This window comes from Ambystoma mexicanum, chromosome 13, assembly GCF_040938575.1.
Source record: "Ambystoma mexicanum isolate Mex_15411 chromosome 13, UKY_AmexF1_1, whole genome shotgun sequence".
Taxonomy (NCBI): Eukaryota; Metazoa; Chordata; class Amphibia; order Caudata; family Ambystomatidae; genus Ambystoma; species Ambystoma mexicanum.
The window spans coordinates 692882441-692896177 of NC_090938.1; the positions used below are offsets into that span (position 1 = coordinate 692882441).

The following is a 13737-nucleotide window of genomic DNA, read 5'->3' on the forward strand; positions in this document are numbered from 1 at the left end:
CCCGTCCATCCACATCTTCTACACCCTTGTCTCCCGGCAGCACCACGTGGTCCTCTGGTGTTCTTGTTTGCATGGTAATCCGCCTATTCAACCCTAGCCTTTGCCTCTCCACTAACTTTCTTGGTTACTAACACTGCTTGCACAGACTCCCCTTGAGACATTTTTGTTGGCCTTCACCATGATCCCTTGCACACTGGGACAGGACTCTTCAATGGCCCTTGCAATCTGGGGGGGGGGGGGTCCCTGTCAATCCATAATCTCTCTTTCTTTAGCATCGATTGTTTTCATCATCACCTGTTATTTGATATACTCCTCTTAGTACACCAGTGAATTTGAAAGTTGATATGAGGGTGCTTAGGGCTGTAACATACAAATCAATCGACTCCCCGGCACCCTGTGCCCTGGAGAAGAAGTGATATCGCTCCAATACTACATTGGGTCTTTTCCCAAAACGCCCTTCCAACTTCAAGGCGGCCTCATACAAACTCGCCACAGGTTCTCCTTCACCACTGCCGGGGATGCGCACTTCCTCACCTGGCAAATGTCTGGATACGCTCAGTCCTTCAGTGCCCAAACAATTCAAAAGTGCCGCCTCCCTTTCATCATCAGTGTACTTATTTTTTAATGTATTGCATTTATTGTACGCCCAGACCCTAAGGTATCACGGCGTAATTACAGTTAGTTAAGCAAGAGGTTACAGACGATTATAAAGTACACATAAATTTGAGGAACAAGTACACTTAACATCAGATAAAAAGAAAAGAAACACAACTGTACAGATTAGATAGGGGTCAGTAGTGGCAGGAGGTCTAATCAGATCTGGGACTTAGCACCAATAGCTTCCCTGGGCAGACCTTGACGGCATCTACCCAGAGGTCCTACAGCACTGGAGGTTCACCAGGTTTCGAAAAAAACCGCTGGTGGAAGCCTAGCGTTGCTCTGCTGCATGGTCAAGGAATGGTTGCTCAACGACCCTTGAACTATCTGTGAGCTATTTATAATGTCTCCCTGAATGCGCGCTCCACGACCTGACCAAGCAAACATTCGTTTGCATTTTTTTTCCCAGTACCTCCACCAGACCGATGCTGCTGGGTGTGCACTCCTGTATGCACCTCTTATTCGTGAAGTCAAATTTTGCAACTGGATGGGGCTGCATTTTACTCCGTTTTTTTAATTTTAGGAGTACATTATTTTTTAGGGAGTCAAAATGTAAGGCCAATTCCCAGTGAGACTATATGAGCAAATAAAGATGTTTTAACTCGAAAACAGACATGTTTTTGTGATCGTTTTTTCTTTGCAACTAGTTATTCATGCACGTTAAAAGGTGTATGTTTACTTCAGGCAGGCAGACAGGTATATGTTTACTGCAGACAGGTATATGTTTACTGCAGACAGGTGTATGTTTACTTCAGGCAGGAAGACAGGTTTATGTTTACTTCAGACAGGTGTATGTTTACTTCAGGCAGGCAGCAGGTGTATGTTTACTTCAGACAGGTGTATGTTTACTTCAGGCAGGAAGACAGGTGTATGTTTACTTCAGACAGGTGTATGTTTACTCCAGGCAGGCAGACAGGTGTATGTTTACTCCAGGCAGGCAGACAGGTGTATGTTTACTCCAGGCAGGCAGACAGGTGTATGTTTACTCCAGGCAGGAAGACAGGTGTATGTTTACTTCAGGCAGGCAGACAGGTGTATGTTTACTTCAGGCAGGAAGACAGGTATATGTTTACTTCAGACAGGTTTATGTTTACTTCAGGCAGGAAGACAGGTGTATGTTTACTTCTGGCAGGCAGACAGGTGTATGTTTACTTCAGGCAGACAGACAGGTGTATGTTTACTTCAGGCAGGAAGGCAGGTGTATGTTTACTTCAGACAGGTGTATGTTTACTCCAGGCAGGCAGACAGACAGGTGTATGTTTACTCCAGGCAGGCAGACAGGTGTATGTTTACTTCAGGCAGGAAGACAGGTGTATGTTTACTTCAGACAGGTGTATGTTTACTTCAGGCAGGAAGACAGGTGTATGTTTACTTCAGGCAGGAAGACCGGTGTATGTTTACTGCAGGCAGACAGGTGTATGTTTACTCCAGGCAGGCAGACAGGTGTATGTTTACTCCAGGCAGGCAGACAGGTGTATGTTTACTTCAGGCAGACAGACAGGTGTATGTTTACCGGGTATAACGGTACATTCTTCCTGTGGCACTATGTGCACTATTGGTCCAAACATATCTACGCAAGGGGCACAAGTGTCTATTTCTTATTTTTTTGTTGGCAGCATTTTTACTCACCATTTGTATTTTGGGGGAGCATTTGCCTATTTTTAGGGAATAAAACTGGCTAATACACCCCTTATCCTTTAGGGTAGGGGCTGTTTGGTCTCATTCCTTTTGTCCCTAGTTCCTGTTACATTAACCTGCTGGTCATGCGCCACTTTAAAATTGCTTGAAAATCTGCTGTAGGCCTGCCCTGTCTACCATTAGACAAGTGCTTCAGATGGAAACTCCATGTCCTCAATATATAACGGAATCTGTATGGTCACCGCTCCACAGAGGGACATTTCATGTGTGCCACTTTCAGCCAGGGTTGGCTTTTTAGGTAATAACGCTTTGAAATACGAGGCTTGTAGCCCCATGCTTCTAATGGAGAGCAAAACTGCCTGCTCCAAAAAGAAAAGTGTTTTGACAAAAATGTTGTGCTGACTGAGGATGTAAAGCATGGTACGGGCCACCCTAGTCGGCAGCCATATGCAAATCCCTTAAATGTGGTGACTGCCACGCCCATCTCCAGAAAGTGAAGTTGGGGCGGCTTCAGAGAAGATGGCTGGGCGTTTTTGATCTTTGTGCCCGGTTTAAAGGGTGCATGTGTAGGTCAGTTGTCATGCCAGTTAGAAATTATGTCACAATCATTGCCCACAAACAAAGTGAGCCTGGATGCCCCACGGTTTCTCTCCTGGAGGCCCACCATTTGTATTACATTATCAGAAAGATGGGTAGTTAGATATCCGCACCTTGTGCAAATGGGGTGGCCAGGCTTTCATACATGTGTTACTCATGAGCTGGGATGACTTACCTGGGAAGCCACACTCTGACCTTACCGCCAAGTCAGTCCACGGAGCTCCTGTGTGTGGTGGGCCCTAGTCCATAGGGTTCTGAATCTTGACCCACTGCCTAGTCCTCCTGCTCCCCTTTCTCGCAGCCACCCCTTCATTTGGTGGTGGGCATAGCCCTCAGTAGTGGACCTGTGGATGAGGATGCTGGCAGGCGCATTGCCTCTCTTGTCTCTCGTCACTGTTGCTTCAGGAAGTGCCTGCTTCTTGCCCTTCTTTAGCCTTGCAGGGCCAGCTTGGAGAGCACAGAGTTGCATTGAGTCAGGATTCCTGATCTGCATTGTCGCCTCTAGTCCTGCTCTCTTGCTTTACACTGACAGGGTTTGTCATATTTTGAACAGTAGGGACAGTGCTTAGCTTGGTAAAAAAAAAAAGGTCCTCTTTGCACCTAGTATGTCTTCTGCAGGTTTTCCACAAGGTATACTGTACACATAAGGCCTCTCCTTCCGTGTCATGGTAACCATCGTATTGCTTTGGCCACCGATGGTTGTAGAAACCCAACCCCTCATTAGGTCTGAGGCTCCACGTAACCCATCTGATCTCCTGTGCACAGCAATGCTTGCAAGTATGCACCTCCCCACCCCCTCTTCCCCTGATCTGGATCCTCTGTGGTAGGGGTCTGCAACATTTGGCTCTCCATATGTTTTAGAATCCAAATCGCAACAGTCCTAGCCAGCATAGTCAATGCTGATGGGTCATGGGAGTCGTACTCCAAGTCTTTTGTAGAGCCACAGGTTGTTCAGGACAGCCCTACAGAGAAGAGGTGTATCGGCAAAAATACTCACAATATAAAATGGGAAATGAACACATAGGAGCTTGTGCCCCTGCTTTCCCCCCGAAACAGATGCATACATGTGTTTGGACCAGTGGTTTGTGTAGTACCACAGGAAGACACTACTAGAATTATGGCAGAGGTCAAAGTTCTCTTTTAATGTGCATGATTAACTTGGTGCAAAGCATTATTCCTCACAGAAATGTCTGTTTTGCAATTGAACATATATTTACTTGTTAATAAAATGCTTCCATCATGTTTTTACTCCCTAAAAAAACATTTTACTCCCAACCTTCAAAAATAGGGAGTAAAATACGCCCACCTTAAAATCTCACCTGGAGCAATGGTTCTAGGACTAGACACTGCTGAAGGCTCCCACCGCCCCTAACACAGACATTGAAGCAGCAACTATACTTGCCTTTGATCAAGGTATGTTTTTTGGATCTGTAGTAAAAAAACAGTATTTTCCTTATCCCTGCAGCATGTTGTCACAGGCTCTCCCAATCTCTCTGAATGTTTAAGTTTCTTAGCTCTTAGAAGCTGCTGTGGGAGTCTTAGCACAAAGTCGAACTAGAGAATTGTCTGTACCCATGATACTTTTCTTGAATTTGTTAATATTGTTTTTCCAATTCACAACTCAACAAAACGACACCAATAACGAATTCTTTATAAATGCAGCATTTTATTAATGTCAAATAGCAATGGGGACTGTAAAAAAAAAAAAAAAATAACCTGTGACGTTTTCCGTGCGTTGCTGCTGCAAAGGGAATGCACCGTCCAAGGCTCTGTGTTGGGCCAAAAGCTCACCTGCGCAGTGCTGGGAAATGAAGCTCGTTTTAAGAGCGTTGAGTCTAGAGCTGACCTGCGCAGTGCTGAGAAATGGAGCTCCTTTTAGGAGCGTTCGGCCACGAGCTGGACCGCACAGTGTTGGGAAATGGCGCTCGTTTTAGGAGCGTTGGGCCACGAGCTGGACCGCACAGTGCTGGGAAATGGCGCTCGTTTTAGGGGCGTTGGGCCACGAGCGGCCCTGCGCAGTGCTAGGAAATGGCGCTCGTTTTAGGAGCGTTGGGCAACGAGCTGCCCTGTGCAGTGCTGGGAAATGGCGCTCGTTTTAGGAGCGTTGGGCCACGAACTGGAATGCGCAGTGCTGGGAAATGGCACTCGTTTTAGGAGCTTTGAGCCACGAGCTGATCTTCACAGTGCTGGGAAATGGCGCTCGTTTTAGGAGCGTTGCACGGTGCTGGGAAATGGCGCTCGTTTTAGGAGCGTTGGGCCACTAGCTGCCCTGCGCAGTGCTGGGAAATGGCGCTCGGTTTAGGAGTGTTGGGCCACGAGCTAGACTGCAGAGTGCTGGGAAATGGCGCGCGTTTTAGGAGCGTTGGGCCACGAGCTGCCCTGCGCAGTGCTGGGAAATGGCGCTCGTTTTAGGAGCGTTGGGCAACGAGCTGCCCTGTGCAGTGCTGGGAAATGGCGCTCGTTTTAGGAGCGTTGGGCCACGAACTGGAATGCGCAGTGCTGGGAAATGGCACTCGTTTTAGGAGCGTTGGGCCACGAGCTGGACCGCACAGTGCTGGGAAATGGCGCTCGTTTTAGGGGCGTTGGGCCACGAGCGGCCCTGCGCAGTGCTAGGAAATGGCGCTCGTTTTAGGAGCGTTGGGCAACGAGCTGCCCTGTGCAGTGCTGGGAAATGGCGCTCGTTTTAGGAGCGTTGGGCCACGAACTGGAATGCGCAGTGCTGGGAAATGGCACTCGTTTTAGGAGCTTTGAGCCACGAGCTGATCTTCACAGTGCTGGGAAATGGCGCTCGTTTTAGGAGCGTTGCACGGTGCTGGGAAATGGCGCTCGTTTTAGGAGCGTTGGGCCACTAGCTGCCCTGCGCAGTGCTGGGAAATGGCGCTCGGTTTAGGAGTGTTGGGCCACGAGCTAGACTGCAGAGTGCTGGGAAATGGCGCGCGTTTTAGGAGCGTTGGGCCACGAGCTGCCCTGCGCAGTGCTGGGAAATGGCGCGCGTTTTAGGAGCGTTCCCAGGGCAAGTCGCACCGTTGATGCTTGAAGATGATTGTAACAGAGCTTGGGAACTCTTCCTGTCCCCATCTTTCAGAGGTGTAGGTGGGTGTTTTCCACCCCCTCCTGGCATCGGCTACTCGAGAGTTTGGCGTTCGGGCTGCTTCTAGTCATTCTGCAATGCATGGACCGCCCCAATCTTCCTCAGGGAAGCGCCATAACCGGTGTCCGCTGATGACCGATTCATCCTTCACTGGGTCCCACTCGACTTTTCCCCCCAATTGTACCCGAGGGTTTGATTAGGTGGCCGTCCTGTGTGAAGGACACGATTATTTTCTTTTGTTCGGTTTGATTTTACACTGCAGGTCAGGGGTATACACAGCCCCAGTCTTCAGAGTGTAAATCACTGTCGCGCCAAAAGTGTGGAATGGGCTGGCAATTCGAAGTCTAATGGGGTAGGCCCTGAGAAGTTAATTCGGCGAATTAATCTGCAGTGACTTTGTTGGAACAAGACCAGCCGGAAAAGCTTTGCCTGTGCTTATGGCTTTACTGTGAAAAGCTCCGGAAAGGCACTTTGGGTGAATGGAGCGTGGTTGTGCCAGGCGTGCATAAGAGAAAGGAATTCCTGCAGAGGCCAGTGACGGGGGTGATGAGCGTGCGGTGCTGAGACAGACACTCACGTCAACTGCAGCGGGAAGTGCTTTCCCATTGAAGCCTTCGGCAGCTCGATGAATGGACAGCGTGAGTGACACTTTGGGTTCCTTTCGCTGTGAGTTTCCTCTTCAGCTGCCAAGGCAGAATGAGTGAGCCAGAAGGTCCGATGTCCACTTCATTGTATTGCTGTAGGGGGGTTCTCTTCTGGGGCGCCCCCTAAGTGGATGAGATGGGCGTTGGTCACTGAAGTTGAGGAGTGGTGGCCATCTGTCATGCTGGTGTGACCCTTTTACACTGCGAATGGGTCCACCTCTGGGATGGAAAGGTTTGACGTCTGGGGTAGATCAGAGCTGCTTCCGTAGAAGTGGGGGAGGATCCACAAACCGGCAATGGACCCCCCCTCGGTTTTATTTTAGAGACGGGGATGACCCTCTAATCATGAGCAATTATCCGCTGGGAGCGTCCGCGGATGTTGCTCCCCCTGGAGTCCTGACACGAGTGCCCTCTGGACATGTTACAAGAACAGTGAGATGGAGAGCCACCTTGCAGAGCGCCCGCCCTTCCCCTCCCTTTGCGGCCGAGGGCCTGTTTGTACTGTAGTGTCTTTGGGAGCACGTCCTAAAAGCTGGTCTTGCGACGCTTGGCACGTTCAACGCGGTGCTTGAGGTGTTGAAATCTGTGCTCACGGCCCGGGAGTTGCTGATTGCTGCCACCGCACAGCAATTGCGCATGCGTTCTTGCTTTCTGACTAACCAAACCCCCTGCCCACTCTTTCACAGCCTCCAGGGCACCCGGAGACCATGGCAGTGCCCATGTTGTTTGGTAGGAATTCCAATAACCTAACATACCATCTCGTGTCCTCCCAAAGGGCCGGTGTCTTGGCCCTTATTTGCACCGAGGTCCAGCTCTACACCCTTTTAACCTCAAGCTCTTTGTGTCCGGAGGAAAGCCTGGCTGTCTCGTGGATTGCTTGCGTGCCACCCCCCACCCCCTTCCCCTTTTTTGAGTGGTCATCGTGTTACAGTTTTGATGCAAAACACAGGCTCCTGTGAAGGCTTGGCTTCACTGTCTAAGCGTGCCTTGCCTCTTACTCTCCGAAAGCTAGACCCACCCTGTCCTGGGCTGTGCCCTTTAGTTACATGGGGTGCCCTCATTGTGCGGCACCGGACAATTGCTGTCCAAATTGTGCCACAACTGACATGTCCCCCGATTGCTTAGCAGCCTACGTTTATTTCTTTATTTGTCATTTGTATAGCGCACATAACCCAGAGGCACGCAGGCGCTTTAGTTTAGAATGTTTAGTTCTCAAGTTATTTGTTACAGATGGCCTGCACCCGGATTGCTGAGGAAGCTGTGTCCCAGTTGGCATGTTGCCCCTCGCTTGCTTGCTAAGGTTTGGGGAAGCTGCGTCCCAGCTGGCATGCTCCCTGGCATCGGAGAGAAGCTGCAGCATAGCCTTCCTTTTTGCAGAGCAGTGCGTTGCATAATCCGGATGCCCACCCCACAGTCCGCTCTAGGCACTAGGCTGGGCAGCGACCCCGCCCCCGCCAGTAAGCTCCGCCACAGCTGGCGCGTCCCCGGATCGCTCTGTCCAGAACGTTTGGCGCGGACTCACTGTGGATTAGTTTGGGGGAAGATCCGGTGACGTAGTTTATATCATTAAAGCCCTGTTGGAGGTGGCAGCGGCACGTTGCAACCCTCTCGCCAGGAAGTATCTTGCACATGCATGCCCTGCCACACGGGCAGTGAGTGTGTGACCCTCCTCGGGGGAGAGCGGGTCGAGCAGGCACGGGCTCCTAGCGGGAGACCTCGGCTGCCGTTCACCAGTGGATTGGATCTCGGCCGCTCCGGGGGGAGGTGGCTGGTGTTGCCTTGGACAAAGTAAAGCAGTGCGCAGCTGTGGGGGGAGGGGCTGAGCCCCTTCAAGGCCAGAGCCCCGCCCCTCCAGCTCCAGCACTGTCTGTAGCCTTTGCCAACCCTGGACTTTGAGGTGGGATGTGCAAAGCCCGCCTGGCTGCGTCTGTGGAGCACAGAGCCCTGGGGCACACTGGGCACCAGCCCAAAGAGCCAGCCTCCGCCCCGCGCGCGAGCTGCCCCGTGCCAGTCCAGGCTGAGGAGCCACGCGAGGAAGCCGCAGGTCAGGAATGGGGCACGGTTGCCTCTCTAGCCGACCCAGCGTGGATTGAGGGAGCAGGGAGGGTGGAACGGGGGTCCTGGTGCTGGACGTGTGCATTGAAAGGGGGGTAGCCCTGGAAGAGCGGGGAGGACTCACCCACTCACTGCAGGGCGTGCTTGTGCTTTATTGACAGAGCGGTGCCTGGCGGGCAAGACTTGCGGTGCTTTGGGAAATGTGTGTTGTAACTTGTTAATGTTAAAGGATATTTGTAGCACCCACTATCGCCACCGGAGTGGTCTCCTGGCGGCTCTGAAAGGGGGGGGGGGGATTAGTGGGAACGAGGTCCCAGTGTATAAACTGCAACATCAGGTGCAGCTCTCGCGGCGGCAGGGGCTGGACTCCGTTCGCAGAGACGTGTCTGGTCTCCTTACATTAATAGCTAGGGGAGAAGCAGTGAAGGGGTGTGTGTAGATGTGTGCTGGCTGGTCCCAGTGCTGGAATAGCCGGGCGCATTGGGAAGCTTGCCAGTGAAGGTGTGTGTGTGTGTGGAGATATGTGCTGGCTGGTCCCAGTGCTGGAATAGCCCGGCACATAGGGAAACGTGGCAGTGAAGGTGTGTGTGGGGAGATGTGTGCTGGCTGGTCCCAGTGCTCGAATAGCCGGGCACATAGGGAAACGTGGCAGTGAAGGTGTGTGTGGGGAGATGTGTGCTGGCTGGTCCCAGTGCTCGAATAGCTGGGCACATGGGGAAACGTGGCAGTGAAGGTGTGTGTGGGGCGATGTGTGCTGGCAGGTCCCAGTGCTGGAATAGCCGGGCGCATAGGGAAGCGTGGCAGTGAGGGGTGCGGGAGGGGGGTGCTGGCTTGTCCAAGTGCTGGAATAGCTGGGTGCATTTGGAAGCGTGGCAGTGAAGCGGTGTGTGTGTGTGTTGTGTGCTGGTCCACTGTTGGAATAGCTGGGTGCACAGGGAAGTGTGTGTGTGTGTGTGTGCGCGCGCGCACATATGTGTGCTGGCTGGTCCCAGTGCTGGAATTGCCTGGTGCTTATGGAAGCGTGGCAGCGAGGGGTGTGTGTGCTGGAATAGCTGGGCGCATAGGGAAGCGTGACAGTGAGGGGAGGAGGGGGGGAGGAGGGGGGGGGCTGCTGGCTTTTCCTAGTGCTGGAATAGCCGGGTGCATTGGGAAGCGTGGCAGTGAAGTGGTGTGTGTGTGGAGATGTGTGCTGGCTGGTCCGGGTGCTGGAATTTCCTGGTGCTTAGGGAAGCGTGGCAGTGAAGGTGTGTGTGTGTAGATGTGTGCTGGCTGGTCCGGGTTTTGGAATTTCCTGGTGCATAGGGAAGCGTGGCAGCGAAGGTGTGTGTGTGGAGATGTGTGCTGGTCACAGTGCTGGAATAGCGGGTGCATTGGGAAGCGTGGCAGTGAGGGGAGGGGGGGGGGCTGCTGGCTTTTCCTAGTGCTGGAATAGCCGGGTGCATTGGGAAGCGTGGCAGTGAAGCGGTGTGTGTGTGGAGATGTATGCTGGAATAGCCGGGTGCCTAGGGAAGAGTGGTAGTGAAGGTGTGTGTGTAGATGTGTGCTGGCTGGTCCGGGTGCTGGAATTTCCTGGTGCTTAGGGAAGCGTGGCAGTGAAGGTGTGTGTGTAGATGTGTGCTGGCTGGTCCGGGTGCTGGAATTTCCTGGTGCTTAGGGAAGCGTGGCAGTGAAGGTGTGTGTGTAGATGTGTGCTGGCTGGTCCGGGTGCTGGAATTTCCTGGTGCTTAGGGAAGCGTGGCAGTGAAGGTGTGTGTGTGTAGATGTGTGCTGGCTGGTCCGGGTTTTGGAATTTCCTGGTGCATAGGGAAGCGTGGCAGCGAAGGTGTGTGTGTGGAGATGTGTGCTGGTCACAGTGCTGGAATAGCGGGTGCATTGGGAAGCGTGGCAGTGAAGGTGTGTGTGTAGATGTATGCTGGCTGGTCCGGGTGCTGGAATTTCTTGGTGCTTAGGGAAGCGTGGCAGTGAAGGTGTGTGTGTAGATGTGTGCTGGCTGGTCCGGGTGCTGGAATTTCCTGGTGCTTAGGGAAGCGTGGCAGTGACGGTGTGTGTGTGTGTGTGTAGATGTGTGCTGGCTGGTCCGGGTGCTGGAATTTCCTGGTGCATAGGGAAGCGTGGCAGCGAAGGGGTGTGTGTGTGTGTGTGTGTGTGTGTGTGTGGAGATGTGTGCTGGTCACAGTGCTGGAATAGCGGGTGCATTGGGAAGCGTGGCAGTGAAGGTGTGTGTGTAGATGTGTGCTGGCTGGTCCGGGTGCTGGAATTTCCTGGTGCATAGGGAAGCGTGGCAGCGAAGGGGTGTGTGTGTGTGGGTGTGTGTGTGGAGATGTGTGCTGGTCACAGTGCTGGAATAGCGGGTGCATTGGGAAGCGTGGCAGTGAAGGTGTGTGTGTAGATGTATGCTGGCTGGTCCGGGTGCTGGAATTTCCTGGTGCATATAGAAGCGTGGCAGCGAAGGTGGGTGTGTGTGTGTGTGTGTGTGTGTGTGTGTGTGTGTGTGTGTGTGTGTGTGTGTGGAGATGTGTGGGAACTTTACTTTTAAACTTCAAAACTAAGTAAATACACCACCCTCCGCGTGACTGCAGCATCGGCAAACTTTGTAGACCCCCAGTGTGGACGCGAATGGCTGAACTGCTGGGCTCAACTTTTAGTTGGCCCATGGCCATGCCTCCAGTGATTACCGTTGCTTTGTTTAACTAAATAGCCTGTGAGGTCCAGAGGGAAACGGGTAAGAAAAAAGGTTTTTTGTATGTATGCGTGGATTGCATGCATGCGTGGATTGCATGCTTGTATATGTGTGCATGCCTGTCAGGGAGTGTGTAAGTGCGTGTATGTATGGTTGTATGCGTGGGGGGTGTCTGTAAGGGCATGTATATGAATGAATGCAGTGTATGGGTGCGAGTGTGCTTGTGAACGAGAATAAAGTGTGTGTGTGTGTGTGTGTGTGTGTGTGTGTGTGTGTGTGTGTGTATATATATATATATATTCTATATATCTCCTGTACCTCTGTGGGTGTATCTGTGAGGCTGGGGCCGGGGGAGGGGGCCTTGGCGTATGAAATTTTTTTTTTGCCAGGATCATGGCATGTTTTGTAGCGGTTTTTGGGCACAGCAAAGCCAACTTGAGTGTTGGTATGTGAACAATGTGTTGCAGTGGGCGAAGGATACTGAGGTGGGGCTGGCTGGTCCTGTGGCATTGGATGTTGGACTTGCATTAAGGACAAGGCCAGCATGATGAGTGTTCTTACGTGGGGGAGTGTAGGGCATGTTTCCTTACTGTGCCATGGCATTGTTTACATTGTTACGGTCAAAGGCAACATGATATGTTTTCTAACATAGGGGGGGAGCATTTGTGTAACCCGCAAGGCAATGTTTTCTTACTGTGTCATGACTTTTTTTTTACAGGCATTAGGGCAAATACAAAATTAGTGTGAGTATATGGGGGAATTTGTGTAATGATACTGATTTTTTTTCTTAGAGCTTTCTCGAAAGCACTCCAAAGAGAACATTTTTATATAAAATGATCACCCAGCTGAAGTTGGTACCTCGGAAGGAGGAAAGGCTGAGCTGGCTGTGCCAGAATTTGAAACTGTGACCTGCGGATCACTCTGACTGCAGCAGCACACGTTCAACCTGCTGAGCTATCTTAACAGCTAGCCAGCAAGCACGTTTTCTTACTGTTGCATGGCATTTTTTTTTATTTTACTGTCGTATGGCAAAGCCAACAGGAGCATGATCTTACGTGGGGATGCTATTCGTACCCTTTGTCTCCTTAACCCCCGTGATTCTATCTCCTCTTCGCTCTCTCATCTCGGCTGGCTACCTTTCCACCTACAACTAAAATTCCACTTTCTCTGCCTCGTTTTCAAATCCCTCCATGGTCTTGCTCCTCCTTATCTCTCCTCCCTCCTTTCCTTCTACTCCCCCTCTCACTCTCTTCGCTCCGCTGACCACTTCCTTCTCACTGTACCCCCTTCCCCCTGTGCTTCCTCCCGCTTCCGCTCTTTTCATCTTCTTGCTGCTCTACACTGGAACTCTCTCCCCCTCCCAATCCGCTCCTCCACTACCCTCACCTCATTTTCGCACTTCCCTTAAATCCCTTCTCCTTCATTCCCCTCCGTGAAGCCCTTCCTGCCTTCTCAACTCCCCCCCCCTGATTTTCCCCTCCCTTTAATTCCTCTCTCCCCTCTCCCTTCACCTTCCTTCTACATGTATTCAATCCTTCTCTTGGTTCCCCTCAACTCACCAATTCTCACTTCACTCCCCCACCCTCAGTTAATTGCTCTTTGCACTGTTTTGTGGAATGATTCATGCTGTAATTCTTGCTCACAATGTTAATTGTTGTTATTTCTCTATTTGTTGTTACAATGTACAGCGCTTTGGCATAACGCGCTCTATAAATAAATCAATCAGTATGAACATGTTTCTTGCACTTTAAGAATACTGGCATACAGTGGGCAAAGGCATCATAAAAATGTGGTTTGAAAATACTCCTGTGCATTGTTGGCGACTGGGCTTCTAACAGACTTTTTTCATGTCTTACCCTACAAAACCGATTGTAAACTGTATCTTTTAACCTAATGGATCACAGCAAGTGTACTGTAAAATCACCAGCTACCCCCTTATTTAAATATTGTTCTCAGGGGAGGGGGAGGAGCGAGAACCCCTCCAAACCCACATTGAGTGGTTTGCTCTCCCTTGCAACGCTCAGTTGCTCCTGCAGATTCAGCCGGGGGCAGATCATGCCCAGTTCCCTCTTCAGGCTCCCGCTCACCCTAACCCTACTACATTAGCTCGAGGCAATCCTGGCTACGTCCCTTGTGAGTTGGGGTGATAGATGGATCCTGGCTGTAATTCATTGTCTACTTCCACTGTCCCCACCCAGTTTGCCCTGTGGGCGCTTTGAAACATTTTTTCTAATTGTACATGCGCCTAATAAGTGACCAATAAATAAAATAAATGGGCCTAAGGAAAGCGTAATATCTATTCAGCCTCCTGGGCTAGGGGTGAATTTGGGGGAAGGGGGTGTCAAGAGCGCAATAGGTTTCATAGCCCCACTCAC

The 13737-nt window shown here is 51.3% G+C and overlaps 1 protein-coding gene across 2 annotated transcripts in view; it reads left to right on the forward strand.

Annotated features, from left to right (window-relative positions):
• The window catches only part of ORMDL3 (ORMDL sphingolipid biosynthesis regulator 3), a 124135-nt gene that overhangs the window by 26025 nt on the left and 84373 nt on the right, over positions 1-13737 (forward strand). Inside the window, exon 1 of one of the 2 annotated variants that reach the window (XM_069634770.1) lies at positions 8178-8671. The exons of the other annotated variant lie outside the window; for it this stretch is intronic. The gene's annotated coding sequence lies outside the window, so the exon portion shown is untranslated. Of the gene's footprint in view, positions 1-8177; positions 8672-13737 lie in introns of those variants that run through there. 2 annotated transcript variants of the gene reach the window in all.